Consider the following 24,970-nt stretch of genomic DNA (forward strand, 5'->3'; position numbering starts at 1 on the left):
CTGTGAACCTAGGGGGGTATGTATACTTTCAGTTTATAGTTTTGTCCAGACATATATCCAGGAGTGGGATTTCAGGGTCATACGGTAGCTCCAGTTTTAGTTTTTTAAGGGGACAGCCACGCTGTTCTCCACACTGACTGCACCAATTTCCATCCCCACCAACAGTATAAGAGGGTTCCCTTTTCTCTACAGCCTCCCCAGCACTTTTTATTTGTAGACGTTTTGATGACGGCCATTCTAACTGGTGTGAGGTGATACCTCATTGCAGGTTGGATTTGCGTTTCTCTAGTAACTAGCAGGGCTTCCCAGGTGGTACTAGTGGTGAAGAAGCCGCCTGCCAATGCAGGAGACGTGAGAGATGAAGGTTGGATCCCTGGGTGGGGAAGCTCCCCTGGAGGAGGACATGGCAACCCACTGCAGTGTTCTGGCCTAGAGAATCCCGCGGTCAGAGGAGCCTGGTGGGCTACCGTCCATGGGGTCGCAGAGAGTCGGACACGACTGAATCCGCCTTGCACACACATGCACGCAGAGTAATTACTGGCACTGAGCATTTCTCACGTGCCTGTTGGTCATCTGCATGCCTTCTTTGGAGAGATGTCTGTTCAGGTCTTGTTTTTCACTTGTCTGTTTCTGTACTAAGCCGCATGGACTGTTGGGCCGCGTGACATTCGAGCTTCATCCCCTTGGGCCCCGCGGGCTGGGCTCAGAATGTTTCTCCCCTCTGAGCCTTCGTTCCCGTTCGGCACTGGATGAAGCCCCCTGGTCCCGCAGACCGAGGCGCTGTGTGTGTGTGGATAGCAGTGATTATTGGGAGAGAGGGCCCTGGGTTCTTTTCTGATCGGTTCTAGGGACCCCCAAGGTCCCCACCTCCTGGTGGGCGCATCGTCCCCCGTGAGTGTCACCGAGACTCAGGAGTTGGCTCTGGCCTGTGGAACGCAGCCAAGACCCTGTGAAGTCACTTCCGTGATTGTGTCTCAGCCCACGAGCTTCTGTCCTGCCGGCACACTGGCTCCGGTTTCTCTCCGCTTCTCATACCCCGGCTGTGTGGGCAGAACTCAAATGGCCCAGGAGGCACGGGTGGCCCCCAGTGGACAGCCAGCGAGAAGCTGGCCCCCAGTCCTGTGAGAGTGAAAGTGAAATTGCTCAGTTGTGTCCAACTCTGCAGCCCCATGGACTGCAGCCCGCCAGGCTCCTCAGTCCATGGGATTCTCCAGGCAAGAGTGCTGGGCTGGGTTGCCATTCCCTTCTCCAGGGGGTCTTCCCCGCCCAGGGATTGGGCCCGGGTCTCCCACAGAGTGGGCAGACTCTGCTGTCTGAGCCGCCAGGGAAGCCCTCCTCACTCCTGTGGCCCCAAGGAGGCAGCTTCTGCCGACCACCTGAGCGAGCTTGGAATCGTGGCCCCACCCCTGACTCCGTCGGAGCCTCCAGGTGGAAACAGCCGCGCCGCCACCTGGCTCACGCCTTGTTGAGAGTAAGCAGAGGACCCAGGTCAGCCACGCCCGCATTCCTGACCCACAGAAATGGTCATTTTTCAGCCACTAAGCTTGTGGTTGTTGCAACACAACAATTGAAAACTAATGCACTCACCACCACCCAAAAAGACAACAAAGAATATTATTACTGTATGTTGTTGTTGTTGTCCAGTCACAAGTCGTGTCCGGCTCTTCGAGACCCCAGGGAGTGCTATAGGTATGCATGTGTGTTTCTACGTGAAGTTACAAAGTAAGAAAAATGAGATTCCTCCCCTGTTTTCCTCCCAGTAACACAGGGTGTCTTTATAATCAGAGTGCAAGAGAGCTTGTTAAACATGACCCCAAAGCATCAGCATAAAGATGAAAATTCATGAATATGCCACAGACAGTTTGAAGATGTAAGGACCTGGCGGGGCCAGGGCAGAGAGGAACCCGCCGTAAACAAGGTGGGTGGTGAGCCTCTCAAGGGCCACCCGATGGCGACAGGACCCAGCCCAGAGCCCTAGGTGATCTGAAGTTCACGGGGCAAAGGGGAACACGCTGTCTTGTGGGCAGTGAGGGCCACAGAATTTCCTCTTCAGGGGAGCTTGGAGGAGGCAACGTTTTGCAAGAGGTAGGAGGTTAGGAATACATCTTGAAACTTCGTTTGCTTCACCTTCTTGACTCTAATGCCTTGTTCTTTCAAGAAAAGGAAACAGAGGCTTCCCTGGTGGTCCGATGGCTAAGGCTTCACCTTCCAATGCAGGGGATGCAGGTTTGATCCCTGGTTTGGGGACCTAAGATCCCACAGCCTCATGGCCAAAAAAACCAAAGCATAAAACAGAAGCAATGTTGTAACAAATTCAATAAAGACTTTAAGAATGGTCCACATCAAAGAAAAAAAAAAAAGGTTTTTTTAAATAAAATAAATATGTTTTGTTTGAATATTTAAAGATATTTTAAATAAAATAAAGATACTTTAAATGAAATATTGAAAAAGGAAGTGAAAACAGAAGGACATCGCTGGTGGCCCAGTAGTTAAGACTCAGCACTTTCACGGCCGAGGCCCAGGTTCAATCCCTGGTTGGGGAATGAAGGTCCCAGAAACCCTGCTGCATGGCCAAAACAAAAAAAGAAAAAAGAAAGAAAGCCTAATATTATTGCTGTGTGTGTATATATTTCTACATGAAGTTTCAGTGTAAGAAAAATGAGCCTCCCCACCCCCCAATGTTTTATATTTTTCATTTAACTCGGGGATATTTTTCCGGGAATCAGAGTGGAGGGCATTTACGGATCACTAATTATGTGCCAGGCATTGCCATCTCCATCAGGGACTCAAAGCCATTACATTAGAAAATGAAAAAACAGATTCTCAGCCTTTGAAAAATCCGGGAATAATTACAGCCGGTGGTCTCCATGGAAACAATCAGCAAAACAATCTTAATGGACTCGAACACCTTTTTTTACCCCCGCACCATTTTGAAAAGGGCATCTCTTGAATAATGAGCATATTGTGTTGTTTCTGAGAGACCCATCTCCTTTTGCTATTCATTAAATGGCAAGCCGCATACATGCACATGGACTGGGTGCCCGCGGGGTCTTCATCATGAATTTGGGGTGTTTTTAATGTCACAGCTTGGGCCCAGGTCCTTTGTATACACACCTGGTGTGGCCTCTACTCGGGGGAGGAATTTCAACCCCTCCACCCCCAAAGTCCGGTCTTATTTGGGGCTCTTTATGGGCTCAGAGCATCCCTAACTTGTTGACAGCATGTCAGCAGCGGAGACGCTCTGTCTCCATGGCAACCCCCATTCGCCTCAGGTGCACCGTCTGCCCTCAGCTCCCAGGTGCCCGCAGCATCTCCGTCCGTGGACCCCTGGCGTGGCCACCCTCTTCCGCGAACCGGGCAGCCTTCACTCCATCCCCGCCTAATCTCCCTCCTGGAAACTCTGCCCTCGCCTGGCGTGTTCAGCTAAGGACAGCGGCGTCACTGGGTGACTCAGAGACACACGGTTTTCTCTACCCGCAGTTTGCTCTGATGGAATCGATCCCCTTAGGAGATAAACACCTTTGAGGGACAGTGGGAATCTTGCTTCAGCTGTGTCGTAACCTCAGCGTGATGTTTTTCTGTTAAAAATAACCTCTCTCCACCCTGACCCCTGCCCCGAACTTTCCACAGTATTTGCGCAAGTTTGAGCTTTAAATCAATCAGTGTACAACCCGTCAGGTTCCTGCTGCTTCTGGGTTCAGAAAGCTATTGATCTTCTTCCCTGGTTTGCTGAATTGACCTTCCTTCTTGGTTGTTCTCTGGGGTATCTTGTCTCTCAAGTCCTTCCCTGTCCCGAAATTGGGGCTTTCCTTCCCCCTTCACCCCACTGATCCGTACCTGTAGATGGCCATCTCCTCCCCTTTCAATTCTCCCCCTTAATTGTCATCGCAAGATGAACTCACACACGCTGTTTGTTTTTTGAATCGAATAACATTGATCTGTGTGTCTGTGGAACAAACAAGGGGAAATGGAAAAATCTTTCATCGTGGCAGAGGAGCAACCAATATTTGAAAGACTGTTTTCAAGCACAGATGAACCCAGAGATGGTCACACTGAGTGAAGTTAGCCAAACAGAGAAAGACAGATACATGATATTGCTGACGTGTGACGTTTTTTAATGGTACAAAGTGAATAACTTACAGAACATCACAGAGTCACAGATGCAGAGAGCAAACAGGATTACCAGAGGGGTGAGTTGTGGTTATTGGGGGGTGGGAGTTGGGGGGGGATAAATTAGGAGTTTGGCATTGACATATATACACTACTATAAATAGAATAGATAACTAATAAGGGCCTACTGTATATAGCACAGGAAATTCTCCTCTGTAATGACCTTTATGGGAAAAGAATCTTAAAAAGAGTGGATTTATGTTTATGTACAATTGATTAATTTTGCTGTACAAAAGACAGGAACACAACTTTGTAAATCAACTGTACTCCCATAAAAATTTGAAGGGGGGAAAAAAAGATTATTTTCAGTCGTTTTCCTGGAGACCACCCGCATCCCAGGGCTGGTTCAAAATGCAGGACACCCTGGGAAGCAAGGTCTCCATCTCAAGCAGCCTTCCACGCCTTCCCCCCTCTGGTTCCTTTTGCCGTATTCTGTTGTTTTTTTTGTCGCAGTCATCAGTGACTGAACTCATCTGGTTTGTTCCTTTGCTCGCTGGTTTATTGTCAGTGACCTGGTGACAGAATCGCCCCCCCACCGCACCCCCTGAGTTCTGAAACGCTTGCCTATCTGATTCACCTCTGCGTTCCCAGGACCCGAAAGACGCCAGATTTTTGCTGCGCTCGGCATACATGTTTTGAGTGAATATAGGATGTGTCAAAGGTTATCTCAAATATGCACATGTCCTTTGGCCCAGCAAACTGACTTGTAGACTATATCCCGCAGGCAAACCTGAACCTCTGCCAAATACAATACAGACACGTTGCTTTTCTGTGGCTTTTCGGGAGCCGGGGGAAAGAACTGAAGCAGCCCACCGGCCCGTGGGTGGAGAAACGCTGAAATCAATCCGGGTGTCTTCACTCAGTGAAGGACTCTGCCGCTCTCCCAAGCAAGCAGGGAAGCGCTTAGCCCTGACAGGGAACATGCCCACCCCGAGTTGTCACACGGAGGACATGTGTCGAGAGAGTCTACACTGTCATATTGTGTGATGTGCAGATAAACGTATTCGCAGCCACACGTGAGGGTGTACCTGTGCACAGTTACGTATGCATAATAACGCCCTGAGAGATGGGGATGTGAAGCTCGGCGCTGGGTAACGCAGCAGAAGCTGGTGTTCTGGAAGCTGCCACCACCAGGGGAAGGGAGAGGGGGAAGAAGCAGCCACTGCGGGAGACAGATTTCTTTTTGTTCTGTCTGATGAGTGTTTTTGTGCTCTCTTCAAAATGAATCATTCAAGGAGTGAGCCTAATGGGAGACAGCGATTTGCATGATGTTAGCTGAAAGCTCCATCTTGCGAGGTGGGCGAGAGGCTAAGGTTTCTGCGATGTGTGTGCTGAGACTTTCCAAACTGTTGTCACAGAGGCCAGAGAGAAAGAAAAAGATGAACGCACAGGATAAAAATTAAAGTCTTTTAAGTCACGAGGAAGAGGTAAATGGGATTTAGAAGGTGATCAAGGAACAGTTGGAAGACGAAAATTTTAAAATAAGGAGTAGGTTAAGATCCAAAAATATGCAATGGCTAGTGTAAATCTCACAGAAGATACAGAAGATAGTCTAAGAGATCACAAAACATTGCTGAGTGGTTAAATGAGACCCAAATAATTGAAGAGATACATGAGGCTCAGATATTAGAACTCTTTTTTAAAATTTCAGAATATGTATATTTTATTGAAGCACAGTTGACTCACAACATTTCAGGTGCACAACAAGGTGATCCAGTTATACATGTATGCATATACCATTTTTCAGGTTATTTTCCATTATAGGTTATTACAAGATATTGACTATAGTTCCCTGTGCGATACTGTAAATCTTTGCTACTTGTTGCATATCTGTTTTTTTAATTTGAAATCTATTATTCTATTCATAGTAACTCAAACAAGTGGGGGCAAAATGTCATAAATTTTTTTAGTTAGGCAAAAATTTATAAGTTTTCTAAGATATATATATTATTATACATGCTCTTTATGCAATATGTACACAAAAGCTTTTCTACTATGCTTGATAAAGGCTTGAGAAAGAACATCAAAAAGAAAGAAAGAGGAAGAAATTGGAGAACATAAACTAAATGAAATGGGAGCACTGAACATGCAATAGAAAAAGTGAAACGAACTAGATAAAAGTAAAGATCTAGAACTCTTAGTAATGTTAGGATGACTGTTTGCTGAAGGTTGGTCTAACAATCCCAGTGCTGTTTTTTTTTTTTTTTTTAGAATCAACACATTGATTCTAAAGTTTATCTGGAATTATGGGAGGGGAGGAATAAATTAAGAGCTTGAGATTAATAGATATACACTACCATATAGAAAATAGATTAAAAAAAAAACAAATACCTACCATATAGCAGAGGGAACTATTGACATATTCTGTATATTGCAATAGCTATAATGGAAAAGGATCTGAAAATATATATGCATGTATATATGCACACACATTTGCATTTATATATGAATCTGAATCACTTTGCTATACATCTGAAACTAACACAGCCTCGTAAATCAACTATTTGTTGCTGTTGCTTCATCACTGAATTATGTCTGACTCTTTGGCCTCCGTGGACTGCCGCTCACCAGGCTCCGCTGTCCTTGGGATTTCCCAGGCAAGAACGCTGGTGCGAATTGCCACTTCCTTCTCCAGGAGCTCTTCCCCACCCACGGATCAAACCCAAGTCTCCTATACTTCAACTAAAGATAAATCAATAAATTTTATATGGAATTACAAAGGATCTAGAATTGGGGGGAAAAAAATCCTTAAGAAAAACAAAACATGGGGAGGGAGGTGGGAGGGGGGTTCAGGATGGGGAATACATGTACACTCATGGTGGATTCAAGTCAATGTATGGCAAGACCAATACAATATTGTAAAGTAAAGTTAATTAATTAATTAATTTCTAAAAATTAAAAAAAAAGAAAAACAATGGGAAGGATGTTAAATCCTTTCAATAAAAGTCTCAGATGAAAAAAATAAAATTAAATTAAAAGAAAAAAAAAGAAAGACAAAGTCAGGGGATTTAAATTATCTGATTTCAAGGCTTCGTTAAATACATTTGCAAAATAGAAAGCACCAATTGTCGCAAAATTCCCTTCCATCCTCTATCCTCCAACTACTGAATTCTCCTCTTATGAGGCAACCAAGGTTATCAGATTTTTGCTATATGCTCACAGATTCTGGGCTTCCCTGTAGGGCCTCAGCTGGTAAAGAATCTGCCTGTGATGCAGGAGACGTGGGTTCAATCCCTGGGTTGGGAAGATCCCCTGGCGAAGGAAATGGCAACCCTCTCCAGTATTCTTCTTGCCTGGAGAATCCCATTGACAGAGGAGCCTGGCGGGCTACAGTATATGGGGCCGCAAAGAGTTGGGCATGACTGAGTTACTGACACTTTTACTTGCACAAAGATTCTACGTATGCAGAACAAGTGTTTTTCCGATTTTTCCCGCATTAACACAAGGCATGAGGCCGTCAAGTTTTGCGTTTTGCTTTGTTTTTTTGCACAGTGATATATCTTAGTAATTGGTCCATAACAGTTGCCCAGAGGCACTCTGTCCTTTTTCATGGCTGTATAGTATTCCACAGCTAATATGCTTAAGTGTGAGTAGACGGAGTGTGTCCATTCTCTTATTACGAATTCTGCTGACGTGAATAACTTGCTGGGGATGGTCTAGGGCGGTGAAGAGAGATGCTAGCGTGAGGCATCCAGGTCTCCATGTACCTGGAGAGTGTAGACCTCCCCACTCTGTGCATTTGACAGCCTCCGCCTGGGTCATCTCAGATATTCCTGAATGTGTGTGGATCATTGCTTCCTGCTTAGAGCTCATCTCCATACACTTAATAATAACAATAATATGACTCATATCGCCTTGATTCTGAACTGTTTTCAAAAATAAATTTTAAAAAAATTTTAAAAATGAGATAAAAGCAACCTAAATGTTCATCAGCAGATGAAGGGATAAAGATCTGGTGTGTGTGTGTATATATATATATATGTGAATATTACTCAGCCATGAAAAGGAACCATATAATGCCATGGATGCAACATGGATGGACTTGGAGATGATCATACTAAGTGAAGTCAGACAAAGACAAATACCATATGGTATCACTTAGATGTGGCATCTAAAAAAATGATACAAATGAATGTATTTACAAAAGAGAAACAGACTCACAGACTTTGAAAACAACCTTATGGTTACCTAAGACGGAAGGGTGAGGGGGGATAAATTAGGAGTTTCCAATTAACATACACACACTATTATATATAAAATAGATGACCAACAAGGACCTACTGTGTAACACAGGGAACTATGTTCAATACTCTGTAATGACCTATATGGGAAAAGAATCTGAAAAAGAATATATATATATATATAGGCTTCCCAGGTGGTGCTAGTGGTAAAGAGCCCTCCTGCCAATGCAGGAGACGTAAGAGATGAGGGTTCGATCTTTGGATCGGGAAGATCCCCTGGAGAAGGGAACGGCAGCCCACTCCAGCACTCTTGCCTGGAGAGTCTCCGTGGACAGAGGAGCCGGGTGGGCTACAGTCCCTGGGGTGGCAGAGAGTCGGACACGACTCAAGGGCCTTAGCACAGAATGCAAGGCATGTATAACTGGATCACTTTGCCGTGCACCTGAGGCTGAGGCGACTTTGTAAATGAACCACCATCCAATATAAGATAAAAATCAAATTAAAAAATAAATGAGGGCTCATTCAGTGTACTGAGAAGAAACATATAATATTTGACAAAGCAGACGTTGAAAACCCTGTGCGCCCTTCCATCAGCCTCTTTCCCGGGCGGCAGAGGAGGCACGAATTTTCCATCCTGCTAATGGCTGTTTTAACTGCTCCATTCCGGGCTAAGAGGTTGACATTTAAGCGATAAATGTCACGTCTCGAAACCCAGCACAAAAAGACATTTCTACAGAACTGTTAAGAGCCCTTTTCACTTGCAAATTTCCAACCTGAGCCCATCTCCGCGGGCTTGCATTATTCATATAATTTGGAAAATGACTCACCGTTCCTGAGTCGTGATTGTCTGCAGGCACAAGCCTTGAAAGGTGCCACGAAGCAGCTCTTTCCAGCTTTTAAACAAGACAAATATTCACCTTTCCCCCCCCCCCCCAAGTGTTACGGGATTATATTTTCTTACAGCAAAGGATTGCTCACACATTTTTAAAAGTTTCCATAATGCTTCTCACTGGGAGATGTAAAATGCAGGGTGGGGGGAAATGTGCCTCGAGCTCATTTATACAGCTTAACACACTAGTTCCCAGGTAATAAAGGAAACAGGTCTCCCCAGGAAAAAACCACCACCGCCGCCCCTCCTCCAGAGATAAACACCATGCCAGCTTTTAGGATAATAGTTCCCCGGCTGCTCCTCTTAATTTCGCCCGCCCAGTAAACCACTGTTGACTTTTGTTTGTAAAACAACAACCTTTTCATTTGTTAAAATGTTGGTAATCCTTGTTTTGTTCTGTTTCTTTCTTTCTTTTCTCCCCAACTCCTCCACACCCCTCTCTTCTCTCCCTTTTAAGGCAAATGAAACTGTTTTGTTTTTCCTCCATCATTGCTGGGATTCAAGTTGCTCCCCCTTTCTGAAAACCTTCACTGTGTCCCAATACACAGGACGTGAAATTTGCCCCCCACTATTTTCAGCGTGCGTTCAGTACACTCACGTTGCTCGGCAATGTTTCACCGCCTTTCACCTCCACAGCTCCTCCTCTTCCCCAACTGAAACTCTGTCCCCATTTCCCCTCTGCCAGCCCCTGGGAGTCTTCATCCTATCTTCTGTTTTTATGAATTTGGCTCCTCTGTTGTTGTTCAGTCTCTAGGTCGTGTCCCAGCCCTTGCAACCCCGTGGACTGCAGCACGCCAGGCTTCCCTGTGCATCACCATCTCCTGAGTTTGTTCAAACCCATGTCCATCGAGTCGGTGATGCCATCCAACCATCTCATCCTCTGTCATCCCCTTCTCCTCCTGCCCTCAATCTTTCCCAGCATCAGGGTCTTTTCAAATAAGTCACCTCTTCACATGAGGTAGCCAAAGCACTGGAGTTTCAGCTTCAACATCAGTCCTTCCAGTGAACACCCAGGACTGATCTCCTTTAGGATGGACTGGTTAGATCTCCTTGCAGTCCAAGGGACTCTCAAAAGTCTTCTCCAGCACCATGATTCAAAAGCATCAGTTCTTCAGCGTTCAGCCTTCTTTATGGTCCAGCTCTCCCAACTATACATGACTACTGGAAAAACCACAGCTTTGACTAGATGGGCCTTTGTCAGCAAAGTGATGTCTCTGCTTTTTAATTCGATGTTTAGGTTTGTCATAGTTTTCCTTCCAAGGAGCAAGTGTCTTTTAATTTCATGGCTGCAGTCACCATCCACAGTGATTTTGGAGCCCAAGAAAGGAAAATCTGTCACTGCTTCCCTTTTTTTTCCCTTCTATTTGCTATGAAGTGATGAGACCAGATGCCATGATCTTAGTTTTTGTCATGTTGAGTTTTAAGCCAGCTATTTCTCCTCCTCTTTAAAGATACTAATTGATATTTGTATAACAAGTGAGAGAAGGAAGGAGTAAATTAGTGAACGGTGAGAAGAGCTGATTGTCACGCCCCAGACACTTGTCCAACTGTTAGAAAACTGTGCTTTCTGCCCCGCAAAGGCCAAACACACTGGTTTTGAGCCTGCCTCGGCCTGCAGAGGCTTGAAGCAGCGTTTTGATTCCCAGCCAGAAACTGAGAGCAGGCCGGGGCAGTGAGAGCTGAATCCTAACCAGCAGACCAGTGGTCAGTGACAAGGCCCTGGCCCCTACGGCCTTGCAGAAAATGACAATCCCCACAAAGAAACAGAAAGTAGTGAAACAACTCAGGTGTTTATTAGGAGGAAAAAGACCTCCGTACATGTGGATATACTCATGGGTGGACTTGGAGAAGGAATCGCACCCTCCTGGTGGTTAGAATCCTTGTGGCCAAAATCTTGGCCTTCTCTGCCACCAAAGCCGAATTTAAAAAAAAAACAAAAACACGAAAAACGGACAGAGTTTGGAGGAAACAGAAAGGTGACTTTAATTCTCGGCCGTGGAGGTGGGGAACACAGTAGGCTCACACTGCGAGAACTGTGACCCCCGATTCCGTGAAGAGTCTAGGGGCTCATATAAGACCAGGGCTCACAGTCAGGAGTCAGGACGAAGAACAAAGGCGTCAGGGTCGTGGCTTCTTCCTCTCTGCGTTATTTCAAAACCAGTCGTAGGCTGGCATTGGTAACCCAGTAATTGAGTCTGGTTATCCGTAGCCCTTCTTTCTGTAAAGCAGAAAGAGAAAAACTCGCAAGAGGTGGCCTGCAAAGACAAGACTGTGGAGGTGAGCGCCAGATACAGGAGGTCATTAGCATAGAGTCAGCGGATAGTAGGTGCAATGCATGGCTCCTGCAGAGTTGGGGGCAGAAAGGCAAACTTAGGTACAGACGACCGACTAGGAACAGCTCACATGAAAACTAGGAGTAATCAGGCCTGCTCACTGTTGTCGTTCAGCCGCTCAGTCGTGTCCGACTCCGCAACCTCATGGACTGCAGCACGCCAGGCTTCCCTGTCCTTCACCAGCTCCCAGAGTTTGCTCAAACTCATGTCCATCGAGCCAGTGATGGCATCCAACCATCTCATCCTCTGTCGTCCCCTTCTCCTTCCGCTTTCAATCTTTCCCATCATCAGGGTCTTTTTCAATGAGTCAGCTCTACGCGTCAGGTGGCCAAAGTATTGAAGCTTCAGCTTCAGCTTCAGTCCTTCCAGTGACTATTCAGGACTGATCTCCTTTAGGATGGACTGGTTGGATCTCCTTGCTGTCCAAGGGACTCTCCAGAATCTGCTCCAGCACCACGATTCAAAAGCATCAATTCCTCGGCGCTCAGCCTTCTTTGTTCTCAGGAAAGGAAACCTCATTCCTCTTTTTTCCTTTTCCCTGCAACAGAATCACTTCTCTGGGGCATTTCCTCTGGATTTCCACTGGCCAGTCATCTTGCTTTGCCTGGTTCTGAGTCTGTATTTGGTTTAATCTCAGGTTCCGTCCCCATGCATGTGGTCATCTCTCAGCCAAGATGGATTCCAGTGATGAGGCCTATGGGTAGGTTAACATTCCTTTTCTGACCTCCAAGGGGCTCTGCAGTCGGGAGGCTCTCCTTGACCTTGAGAAGGAGAAATATGCGGTCTCTTTTCTGGGCAGGCTCCCCTCCGCCGCCTCTTCGTCCTGCAATCTGTCCGTAGGTGACAGACTCCAGCTGCTCCGCTGGAGGCTCATCTGTCTCTTGCCTCAGTTTTCTCCTTCCATAAAGCTGTTCTCCAAAGACACGATTTTTTTATTTATTTCTTTTTTTTTTTTTGCTGTACTGCATGATATATGAGGTCTTAGTTCCCCAACCAGGAATTGAACCCTCACCCGCTGCACTGGAAGCCCGGGGTCCTAACCAGTGGACTAACCACTGTTCAGTTGCTCTGTCGTGTCCGACTCTTTGCGACCCCTTGGACTGCATGCAGCACGCCAGGCTTCCCTGTCCTTCCCTGTCTCCTGGAGTCCAAACTCATGTCCTGGGTTGGGAAGATCCCCTGGAGAAGGGGGAGGCTACCCACTCCAGTATTCTTGGGTTTCCTTTGTGGCTCAGCTGGTAAAGAATCCGCCTGCAATGTGGGAGACCTGGGTTCGATGCCTAGGTTGGGAAGATCCCCTGGAGAAGGAAAAGGCTACCCACTCCAGTATTCTGGCCTGGGTCGCAGAGAATCAGACACGACTGAGCAAATTTCACTTACACTTTTTCACTTTCAGGTCCATTGAGTCGGTGATGCCGTCCAACCATCTCATCCTCTGCTGTCCCCTTCTCTTCCTGCTTTCAGTCTTCCCCAGCATCAGGGCCAGGCAAGTCCCCAAAGACACAATTTATTTAACACACATTGATGCACAGTCCTCAGCCCCCTGGACTGAAGTCTCAAGCCCACGCTTCCTCTCTGGACCTCCCAGTCGGGCCAGCTTCGGGGTCCCCTATTCCAGTGTCCACATCCCCTCCTCAAGCCCCCGGGTGATGGAAGCAGCCTGAGGTAGTTGCCATGGAAACCAGTGCTCCCGTGAGCTGCAGAATGATTTCTGAAATTAAGTGTAAAAGCCAGGTCTGAACGACTCCGCGTGAAAGTGCTATTATTTGTTGTTAAAAAAAAAAAAAAGAAGAAGAATTGAGGTTAGAAATAAATGCACATTCTCAAAGAATATAGAAGGACACACAAGAAAATTGTTCACTGGGCAGGCTGGGAAGAGATAGAAGAAAAAGTGAGCAGTGTGGGAGGTATGTTTGTTTCTGCTTTATCGTTTCTCTCCTGTTCTCATGCAAACGATCACCTTTCCTAAAATTAAAAATAAACACGAGCGTCTAGAAAATTGTAGCCACTGATACAAAGCTCTGAGTCCAGACTTTCAGCTTGCACCAAAATTACTTCAGTGAAAGGTAGATGATGTGATTACTAAATAACAAACAAAAACAACAGCAAAGTGCTTCTCCTCGGGAAAAATAAACCCAGGAGCGACTTTAATAAACCTAATAGAAATACCCATATTTCTATAAGCCATGTTGGAACAAACGATGAACTGTCAAGGGAGGGAGGCTCCCGAGGGAGGTGATGTACATGTAGTTATGGCCGCTTCCGCTGTTGCATGGCAGAAACCAACCCAATGTTGTAAAGCAGTTTTCCTCCAATTAAAAATAAGTAAGCAAAAAGAGTTAAATTATCAGTAAAGAAGAAAGTAAGTATCTCAGGTGAATAATAAACTGCAAAAATTAACAAGTGAGTCATAAAGGGAAATGCAAAAAGAAGAAAGGAATATTACTCAGCCATAAAAAAGAATGAAATAAGGCCATTTGCATCACCATAGATGGACCTAGAGACCATCATACTGAGTTAAATAAGTCAGACAGAGAAAGCCAAGTATTATATGATGTCATTTATATGTGGAACCTAAAATATTATATAAATGAACTTATTTACAAAGCAGAAATATTAAAAAAAATACCAAAAACAAAATGGAAATATACCCACAGAGAAAGCAAATTTGTGGTGACCATAGCATAAAAGTGGGGAAGGGTGAAGGATAAATTAGGAGTTTGGGATTAACAGATCCACACTACTCTGTATAAAATAAATTCAATTTTCAATTTAGTTTTCTGTGTTTTAGGTGTATGCTTGCTAATATGGCAACCTGTAGGTAACAGGCCAATACAGGCAGTATAATTAAGAGAACTGTTAATGAGATAAGTAGGTAATATATATGCAGATCTAGTAACTGTTTTTTTTTTTAAGCCTCATTAACTGGTAGGGGTGGGCTGGACCGGGAAGGCTCAGCGGTTGCCATGGGAACCCAGCTCGAGGGGCTGGGAAGGGGGAGGAGAGAGGCCGTAGACTCTGGACTCCAGGTGGGACTCGGACGTGGGAGAGGGGAGGGGAGGGGTCACAGCTGGAACAGGGGGGCCCCAGGGGTGTTTACAGAGTGGAGAATGAGATGCAGGGTCCGCGGTGAGCAGCTCAGCTCGGGGGAATAATCTTTTCTAGCTCATTGTGTCCTTGCAAATATCAGATGATGTTTATAAAGCATATGGTGCATTTCTGAGGTTTCCATGGTGACAGGCCGACACACTGCAGAAGAATCACCTGTTCTGATGGGGGGGGATGGACTTGATAAAAACGCAAACTCTTGAGGCTTACCTCAGCCCAAGGAAGTAACTCTCTTGGCTAGAGAACTGTACTTATTCTGGAGGTGTAGCAGGAATCTCTCTTAGCCCTCTGTCTGTCTGTCTCTCTGTCCATCTATCTATATGAATATACGTGATTTGTTTGTTGTTCAATCCTGGCTGAATTAAAATGATTCTCCCTTGACTGTCATCTCCCACCCACTCCAGTGTGTCCCGTGAAAGCAGAGGTCTTCTCATCTGCTTCCTTCAATTCGTGGAAAACCACAGTTCTGGCTTGAATGGGGTCTCCCAAGACTCAGATTTTTAAGTCCTAGCCCCCAGTCCCTCAGAATGTGACTGTGTCTGGAGACAGGGTTTTTAAAGAGTTGATTAAGTCAAAACAGGATCATTAGGATGGCTTTTAATCCCATCTGTGGTTGTTCCGTCGCTCAGTCGTGTCCAACTCTTTGTGACCCCATGGACTGCAGCACGCCAGGCCTCCCTGTCCATCACCAACTCCAGGAGCTTGCTCAAACTCATGTCCATTGAGTCGGTGATGCCATCGAACCATCTCATCCTCTGTCGTCCCCTTCTCCTCCTGCCCTCAATCTTTCCCAGCATCAGGGTCTTTTCAAATGAGTCAGCTCTTCACATCAGGTGGCCAAAAAGGATTGGAGTTTCAGCTTCAGCATCAGTCCTGCCAATGAATATTCAGGACTGATTTCCTTTAGGATGGACTGCTTAGATCTCCTTGCTGTCAAAGGAACTCTCAAGAATCTTCTCCAACACCACAGTTTGAAAGCATCAATTCTTCAGCGCTCTCTGGTGTTCCTATAAAAAACGGAGATTATCAAGAGGGAGGGGACATATGTAGACCTTTGGCTGATCCGTGTTGATGTATGGCAGAAACAACACAATACTGTAATTATCCTTCAATTAAACATAAATAATTTTTTTTTAAAGAGGAGAGTAGAACATAAACACACAGAGAGAAGATCATGGCCATTTACAAGTAGAGTCTTCAGAAGAAACCAAGGCTGCTGACACCTCGATCTTGAGCTGCCAGAATGAGGAGAAAATCAATTTCTGTTGGAAGGCCCACCCCCTGCCCCCAGTCTGTGGTATTTTGTTATAACAGCCCTAGCAACCTAAGACACTCACCCTTTTTTTTTTTTAAAGGTTGTGTTTAAAAAGCAAGAAACAGTCTGAAAACATGTGCATATAATTGATTGTAAAACAATTACTTAACATCTTAGAACCACCATAAAGTCTACAAATATTAATAATAAATGCTAGAGAGCGTGTGGGGAGAAGGGAACCCTCCTACACTTTTGGTGGGAATGTAAATCGGTGCAGCTACTATGGAGAACAGTACAGAGGTTCCTTAAAAGTCTGAAAATAGAGTTAACATATGATCCTGCCATCCCACTCCTGGACATAAGTCTGGAGAAAAACGTGGTTTGAAAGGACACATGCACGCCACAGTTGTCTGCAACACTGCTCACAGTAGCCAGCGAAATGTCCATCCACGAGGAATGGACAAAGAAGGTGTGGTGTGCACACTGGAATATTACTCAGCCATGGCAAGGAATGAGGTGCTGCCATTCGCCGAAACTTGGAAGGACCTGTAGACTGTCACGCTGTCGCAAGGGAAGCAAGTCAGAGGAAGACAAATGTCATGTGAGATCATTTATATGTGGAATCATAAAAGATACAAATGAACTTACAAAGCAGACATATGACTTCACAGGCATAGAAAACAGGTTTATGGTTCCCAAAGGGTCGAGAGGGGAGGGATAAATTAGAAGCGTGAGACTAACAGGTGCACCCTGTTATATATAAACAGATCATCAACAAGGTCCCGCTGTGTACCAAGGGAACTCTACTCAATATCTTGCAGTACTCTATAATGGAAAAAATGATAAAGGAGATTATAAAATATACAGCATATATTAAAAATGCTTCCCAGGTGGCACAGTGGTAAAGAATCCACCAGCAATGCAGGAGATGAGGGTTCCCTTTCTGGATTGGGAAGATCCCCTAGAGAAGGACACAGCAACCCACTCCAGTATTCTTGCCTGGAAAATCCCATGGGCAAAGGAACCTGGCGGGCTACAGTCCATAGAATTGCAGAGTCAGACTCGACATAGGGACCAACCACCAACAACATAGAGACATAGTATAACTGAATCAACTTGCCATCACCTAAAACATTGTAAACCAACAGTAAAAGATGGAAAAACTTATATTGGAAACTCTTTAAACAAAACCCTGCAGGACTCAAGCAATCTGGACTTTGGAGACCCATGTGTGAATTCCGGCAGAAATGCCGATCCACAAACTGGGTCTGTTGTTCCCAGTACTTAGTGGGACTCCCATCGGGTTATCCCCTGGGAGTGTGGGCAGTAGTCAGGAGGAAACACGTGGCCTTGGGGTGAGTGGTGGGAAATGGCAGCATCATTCCCTCTTCACTGCCCTCCCTGCCCCACCCCCAAGCCCGTGGGCATTCCACACTCCCCAAAGGAGCTGGAGCAAGAGCTTGAAGCCCTCATGCAGACCAGTGGCTTTCCCTCTGCCACCCGAACGTGCATGTTTGCAGTGGACTTTCCAGGGAATATAGAATGAAATCCCACGTCCTCACCCGGACAACATCCTGGAGGAGGAATTTGCAAGCATCTACAAAATTCACAGGCACATTTTCCTTCTGGCCCGCAGGCCATTGATCAATACTTAATCTAAACCACAAGCACATGCAACCTTGAATCTGCAACAGCTCCCTGAGTTCATCCAAGAGTCAGATCAGAATTCGGGTGAAATAACATCTGTGCAGTCGTAGGTCGTTCACTGCACCGAGGCATTCTCGCTGTTATTTCTGTAGCAGAAACACAACAGAAATGTGTCAGGAAGTCAGCCTGTGAAATTACAGCAAATCCACGCGTGGAACGTTCCATAGCCATTAAGAATGCAGAACATCTTTGTGCCTGCAAGGAGATCAAACCCGTCAATCCTAAAGAGAATCCACCCTGAAGATTCACTGGAAGGACTGCTGTTGAAGCTGAGGCTCCAATACTTTGATCACCTGATGGGAAGAGTCAGCTCATTGGAAAAAAACCTGACGCTGGGAAAGATTGAAGGTGGGAGGAGAAGGGGATGACAGAGGATGAGGTGGTTGGATGGCATCACCGACTCAATGGACATGAGTTTGAGCAAGGTCCTGGAGTTGGTGATGGACAGGGAGGCCTGGCGTGCTGCAGTCCATGAGGTCGCTAAGAATCGGACACGCCTGAGCGACGGAACAACAACAGCTTTGAGCCTTAATTCGGGATCAAGACGTGGTGTTAAGTGATAAGGACAGAGTGTCAAACAGCACAATGCCAGCCACGGTCTGCGTCTGTGAAGCGAGACGGAAGGGCGAGAACGTAAGGGCATAAGTTGCCGCCGATTTACGTATGGAACACTCTGCAGGGAGACCTAGAAACTGGCAACGGGGTCTGTCTCAAGAACAAGTGTTGGTAAGCTTTTTCTCTAAAGGGCAAGTATTCAACTCTGCCACTGGGCTGGCAAAAGCAGCCACAGACAATTGTAAGGAATGGAAATGACTGTGTTCCAATAAAGCTTTATTTACAAACCTAGTTGGAACCAGGTGTGAGCAGATGGAGGGTGATTTTCCCTTTTTATTTATTTTATTGAACTTTAGTCGATGTGCAGTGTGGTGTTAGTTTCTGGCATACAGCACAGTGAGTCAGCTATACACATAAATAATAGTTTGCTTTGGCTTGCTAATCCCAAACTCCCTATCCTCCCCTTCCCCTTGGAAACCACTAGCCTGTTCTCTGTGTCTGTCCGTCTCTTTGTGTGTTGGAAATAAGTTTGATTGTATCCCACCTTAGATTCCACGTTTAAGTGGGTATTATTTGATGACTTTCTTTTTCTGACTTACTCCCCGTAGTATGGTAATGTCTAGGTCCATCTGTGTCGCCACAAATGTCACTATAACATATTTTTTCACCACTATTACTTGACTAATATTCCAGTGTCTATGCACCACACCTTTCTGGTCCGTTTATCTGTCAAGGGGATACATAAGTTTCTTCCTTCTCTTGGCTATTGTGAATAGCGCTGCAGTGAACCCCTGGTTGGGGCGGGGCGGGGGGGGCATCTGTCTTATCAAATTAGAGTTTTGTCTGGATACATGCCCAGCAGTGGGATCGCTGGATCATATGGTAACCCTATTTTTAGTTTCCAAGGCACTGTTCTCCGTGGTGGCTGCACCAATGTACATTTACAGGACGGTTCTGGGGGCTGGGTTTTCCGATCCCCGGGCTGGAGCGTGAAAACTAGGGCAGGAGCGAAGGGCCAGAAAGAGAAACACGCCCTCCTGGTTCCCTTCCACGCAGTTCTTCGAATCCTCCAACGACGCCTACGGGAGAGGAACTGTTTTTATCCTCAACACACAGGGTTGGAAACCTCTATTTAGAAAATTGCACAAGAACGCAGCTGGGAAGTGGAGGAGCCAACACACACACCCACGCCGCGTTACTCCACAGTCTGATGGCGGCCACGTGTCACTACCCCAGCGCTCCCCCGCGAGAAACCAGTCCTCTGGCTCCAGCCTGGGACGAGAGAAAAGGCCGGCTGGCAAGGAGAGGGGAGTCCGGGCTCCCGTCTGTCTCCCCGATCCAGGTTTCGGGGCTGAAATGTACGGGGTCTGGGGAATTTTAAACTTGGGTTTGGTCTCACATTAGCCCGTAGAAGCTGCTCTGAGTTGCTGGAAGTCGGGTTTTCCCCACTGAGGGACTTCTCGCTCCACAAAAGGCGCTGATGGCAACATTTCAAGTTCCCTAGATTGCAGATTTTGGTCCTCCTGAGGACACGGTTCCCAGGCTGTTTGTAAATTCACTCCCGGTTTGATCGATCCCTGCCTGTGTTTGGCTTTTGTTTGTTGGTTTTTTTGTGTGTGTTGCTTTTGATTTGGCTGCCCCGGGTCTGAGCTGTGGCACTGGATCTCTGGTCTTTGTTGAGGCATGAGGGTCGGGTGTTTTTCAGTTGGGGTGTGCAAACTCTTAGTTGCAGCTAAGATATAGTTCTTACTTATCTGACTATCTTAAGATAAGATATAGTTCCCTGACCAGCGATCAAACCTGGGCCGCCTACACTGGAAGGGCAGGGTCTTAGCCCCTGCACCACCAGAGTGAGTGTTAGTTGGCTCAGTCGTGTCCGACCCTTTACAACCCCGTGGATTGTAGCCCACCAGGCTGCTCCGTCCATGGGGTTCTCCAGGCAAGAATGCTGGAGTGGGGAGCCATTCCCTTCTCCAGGGGATCTTCCCGACCCAGGGATCGAATCCAGGTCTCCTGCACTGCAGACAGGTTCCTTATCATCTTGACCACCAGGGAAGTCCCAATCGACAGCGTATTTTAAGGGGGCAAAAGCAGCCGGAGCTGGTCAGTGTTTTAGGGGCTGCCGCCTTACCTTGGCTTCCCAGGTGCACATGGTAAAGAATCCATGTGCAGTGCAGGAGCCTCAGGAGACACAGGTTCAGTCCCTGGGTCGGGAAGGTCCCCTGGAGGAGGAAATGGCAACCCGCTCCAGCATTCTTGCCTGGAGACTCCCATGGACAGAGGAGCCCGGCGGGCCGAAGTCCATGGGGTCGCAGAGTCGGACACGGCTGAGCCCACATGCACCTTTACCTTGACAGAGGAACGGTGTTTCTTCCGACTTTGATGCAGGGAGGAACCGAAGCACAGGGAGACTGAGTAAGCTTCTGCTGGACACACAGCCCATCAGGACCCACACTCAGGTCTCACTTTGAAACCCGCCTCTGTTGACGGACAAGGTCTACCGATAGCCTCAGGTGCCCAAGTGTCTCCTGATCGCTGAGCGTCCCTGACCTTCCCCTCCTCACTCCTTCCACCAACGGGGTTAAACAGCAGAGGCTGACACCAGCCCTTCAGCCCCATCCCAGAGTTATAGAGAGGCCCTCGGGACTGCAGTGCACCTCGCATCCATCTTTCTCAGCGGTGTGGCCGCCACCTCTCCATCCAATGAGCATAGCTTCATCACTCTGTCTCCATGACAACCTCAATCTATTTTCTCTCTTCTAAAAAGTCTTCCAACCTTTGCATTTAACCCAAGGCATCCAAACATGACCCCTTCAAAATGTAACCCACATCACAATGATAAAGAATATGTTCTATGATCTGGTCTGCATTTATCTCACGCATGTTTCATGGTTATGGCCCTTCTCCGTTTGAAAGATAAATCTGACCGATAAACTTGACGTGTATCAAGATTTCACACAATCTGTGGTCGCAGGAGAGGCTTCTAGCAGACGCGTTGTCCAAACACACCCTGAAACGTTCCCGTAACGGAACCGAGTCTCGGTTTTCAGAATTGCAGTTACACTCGTCAAAATGAACCAAATCTGAAACTCCCATCCTGCATGTCACCGAGCTGCATCTCGTGGTATGGACGGGCCATGTCACGGTGGGATGGGTCAGTTGTTGTCCATGAAAGACCCAGGGGTCCCACCCGACTTTTAGTGAACATGGGGGTAGGGCTGCTCTAAACCTTTGCATTCACGTCTTTCTCAATGTAAGTCCTTTTTTTGTAGGTCAAATAACTCAGACTGAGAAAGCTGGATGGAAGGGTGAGTGTGTGTTTAACTATCAAAGAGATGGACCAATCGTTTTCCTAGCGGATGTGCCATTCTGTGTCCCCCCTCCCGGCGGTGGTGAGTGTCCCCCGCGGCGGCGGTGAGTGTCCCCCCCTCCCGGCGGCGGTGAGTGTCCCCCCGGCGGCGGTGAGTGTCCCCCCGGCGGTGGTGAGTGTCCCCCGCGGCGGCGGTGAGTGTCCCCCACTCCCGGCGGCGGTGAGTGTCCCCCCGGCGGCGGTGAGAGTCCCCCCGGCGGTGGTGAGAGTCGCAGAGGCCGGGGTATGGTCGGCAACTGACGTTCCTGTGGCTTCCGGCGGCTGTGGGGTGTCTCAGTGCATTTAATTTCAGTCCTCCTGGGGGTCGTGACTTGAACCCATTCAAGTGTTTCCCTGCATCTCCTTGTTTAACTAACTGTTCAAGTCTCTCTCTCTCTCTCTTTTTTTTTAAATGCTAAGAACTTTATTGTATGTCTCTACCAGTGAATATAAAATAATTACCCTTGTGAAACAGAAATTCGTGAAAATTCAGAGGACTCACAGAAGTTGAAGTTTGTATTGTATGGCAGGTGTTACAGACACAAGCTTTGGTACAGGCTTCAAACTTAGGTCTCCTTTGAATATTCACTGGTTCATGAAAAATGGTCTAGAAAACGTTCTAAAGATCCCTTTTTCTACAAAAAGGAACAGGCTTTCTGGGGTCTGACAAGTCTCCTTTGTAAAATTCTATTTTTTAAATGAAAATTACGTATATCTAAGGCAAACAACATGATTTGCTACACACATGCACAGTGCAATGATCACTGCAGTCAAACTAAATAACAGCTTCTCACGTAGTTGCCATTATTTGTGTGATGAGAGCCCCTAAAATCTACTCTCAGCAAATGTCCAGTATTCAGCATAGTATCTTTTGATTCTTTATTTGCTTTTATTGAAGGATGGTGGATTTACAGAGCTGTGTTAGTTTTCAGGTGTAGAGCAAAGTGACTCAGTTAAATATATATAACTGAATATATATAATTTTATATATATACTATACTATAATATACATGTGTATATATGTTGTTGTTTACTTGCTAAGTCATGTCCAACTCTTTGTGACCCATGGACTGTAGCCCACCAGGCTTCTCTGTCCATGGGATTCTCCAGGCAAGAACGCTGGGGTGGGTTGCCACGTCCTCCTTCAGGGGATCTCCCCCAACGAGGGATCGAACCCTGCATTGCCTCCTGCATTGACAGGCGGATTCCTTACCACTGAACCACCAGGGAAGCCTTTATTTTTTTTTTCAGATTCTTTTCCCATATAGTTTATTACAAAATGTTGAATACAGTTCCCTATGCTATTCAGTAGGTCCTTGTATATTTTGTATGTATTAGTTTATACCTGCTAAACCTAGACTCTGACTTATCCCTCCCCCCCATATTTCCTCTTTGGTGATCACAGTTTATTTTCTATGCCTGCAGGTCTGTTTTGTAAATAAGTCCATTTGTGTAATTTTTTTAGATTCCACATACAAGCAGTGTCATATGATATTGTCTCTGTCTGACTTACTTCACTTAGCATGATCATCTCTAGGTCCATCCGTGTTGCTGTAAGCGGCATGATTTCGTTCTTTTCGACAGTTGGGTAATACGCCATTGTGTATATTTACCACATCTCCTTTGCCCACCCCTGTCGGGGGACACTTGGGTGTGGCCATTAGGCCTCCAGACTTCTCGTCCCTCACAAATGCAGCGTTGTCCCCTTCGACCCTCTGTTTCCCCATGTCCCCCCTCTGGTAACCGTCGTCCCACGCTCTGCTTCTGCGATTGGCCTTTTTCAGATCCCACACACCTGAGAGTGTGCATTTTTTTCTTTGTCTGCCTGACTTCTGTCCCCTAGCATGACTTCCTCTGGGTTCACTGTGCTGTTCCAGATGGAAGGACCTCTTGCCTTTTTCAAGGTTGAGTCGTATTCCATCACATCTCTATCCCTCAATTTCTTTCTCCATTCACCTGTCTGGGAAGACATAGGCTGTTCAGATCTTTTGCTTGTTTTCTGATGGGGTCACCTGTCCTTATCTGGAGATATTTTAGTTCCTATCCCCTAACTGATTTTATGAGGAAGGAAAGGGAAACAGAGAGGTTAAGTGACTGGCCCGAGAATGCACAGCTGACCACTGCAAGAACCAGAAATCAGGAGGCCAGGCCCTCTCATTGGCAGAAAGGAAGCAGAAAGCCCTCAGCCCTCCAGACTGAGCTTTACAAACACTCAGTCATTCTGTGTTCTGAGAAGCAGCTCCAGAGCGTGTCCCGGAATGGGATTGTCCAAGGACCTCTGGGGGACTGACGGCCTTCACTCCTGCTTCCCTGCCCTTGGCTGGGGAAGCCCTTCCCCAGACATCCTGCGTCTCATCCTTCAGGTCTCAGCTGCCACGTCGTCACCTTGGAGGGCCATTTCCAGAGTGACTCTCGAAACCCTGGGTGTGTTGATTTTCTGTCTCCTCCTTCCAGGAGAGTTTGAGTTCCACGAGGCAGGGTGCCTTGTCTGCGCTGGGTCACGTTTCCACCGCGTCTCTCACCAATGCTTTCTATTTCCCCAAACATTTTTACTTCTTCAAACGTCCCACATTCTTGCAACTCCCCTGGCTGTCCAGCTGTTAAGACTCCGAACTACCACTGCAGAAGGCACGGGCTCAATCCCTGCTTCGGGAACTAAGATCCCACATGCCACGTGGTGTGGCCAAAACGTTTTAAAAACAACAAAAATATAGTACCACTTTCTCTCCAGATACAACCCAGCAGAAGCGACAAACGACACATACTTGTTGAATGAAGTAACAAAAATAGCAAACGTGAAATCTGGGAATGAACTGTTTTTAACAAGTTGGCAACCACCAGATTAGAATCATGGAAATTGTCTTCTCCGGAGAAAACACATGCTGTTTTTGCTTCAGTTCTGATGCACCTCTGGTTCCAGGAGAAATTCCCTGTGTGCCGTTAGGTTAGTGAGGAGGTTCCCTGCAGACCCCCGCAGTGAGACAAGGGGCAGGAGCCAGCCCCAGGCGGGTCCCGAGTCCCTGGCCGGCTGCTGTTCACCGTCTTGTGAAACGCCTTTTTGGGGGGCCTCACTGCAGGCGGGATCTTAGTTCCCCGACCAAGGATCGAACCTGTGCCCCCTGCAGTGGAAGCACAGAGTCCTAACCGCCGGGCCAGCAGGTAAGTCCCTTGTGAAGTGAAACTGACGGTGTTGCAGCCGCTCCCGTCTTCCATGGAGCCCCTGAGTGAAGGCGGGACCCGTGGGTACCCGGACTCCGGTGCCCTGATGGGGCTCTGTTCCACGGCAGAAGGGGAGGACCCTGGGTGGCCTGGCCTAACGAGGTGAGCCCTTTCCAAGCCTGTCACAGAGGAACCAGAGAGACACGCTCCTGCTGGGAAGAGGGGGAGGCGCCTGCCATGGTGGGATTCCCTGCAGGAGGCCCG

This window comes from Muntiacus reevesi, chromosome 2 (assembly GCF_963930625.1).
Source record: "Muntiacus reevesi chromosome 2, mMunRee1.1, whole genome shotgun sequence".
NCBI lineage: Eukaryota > Metazoa > Chordata > Mammalia > Artiodactyla > Cervidae > Muntiacus > Muntiacus reevesi.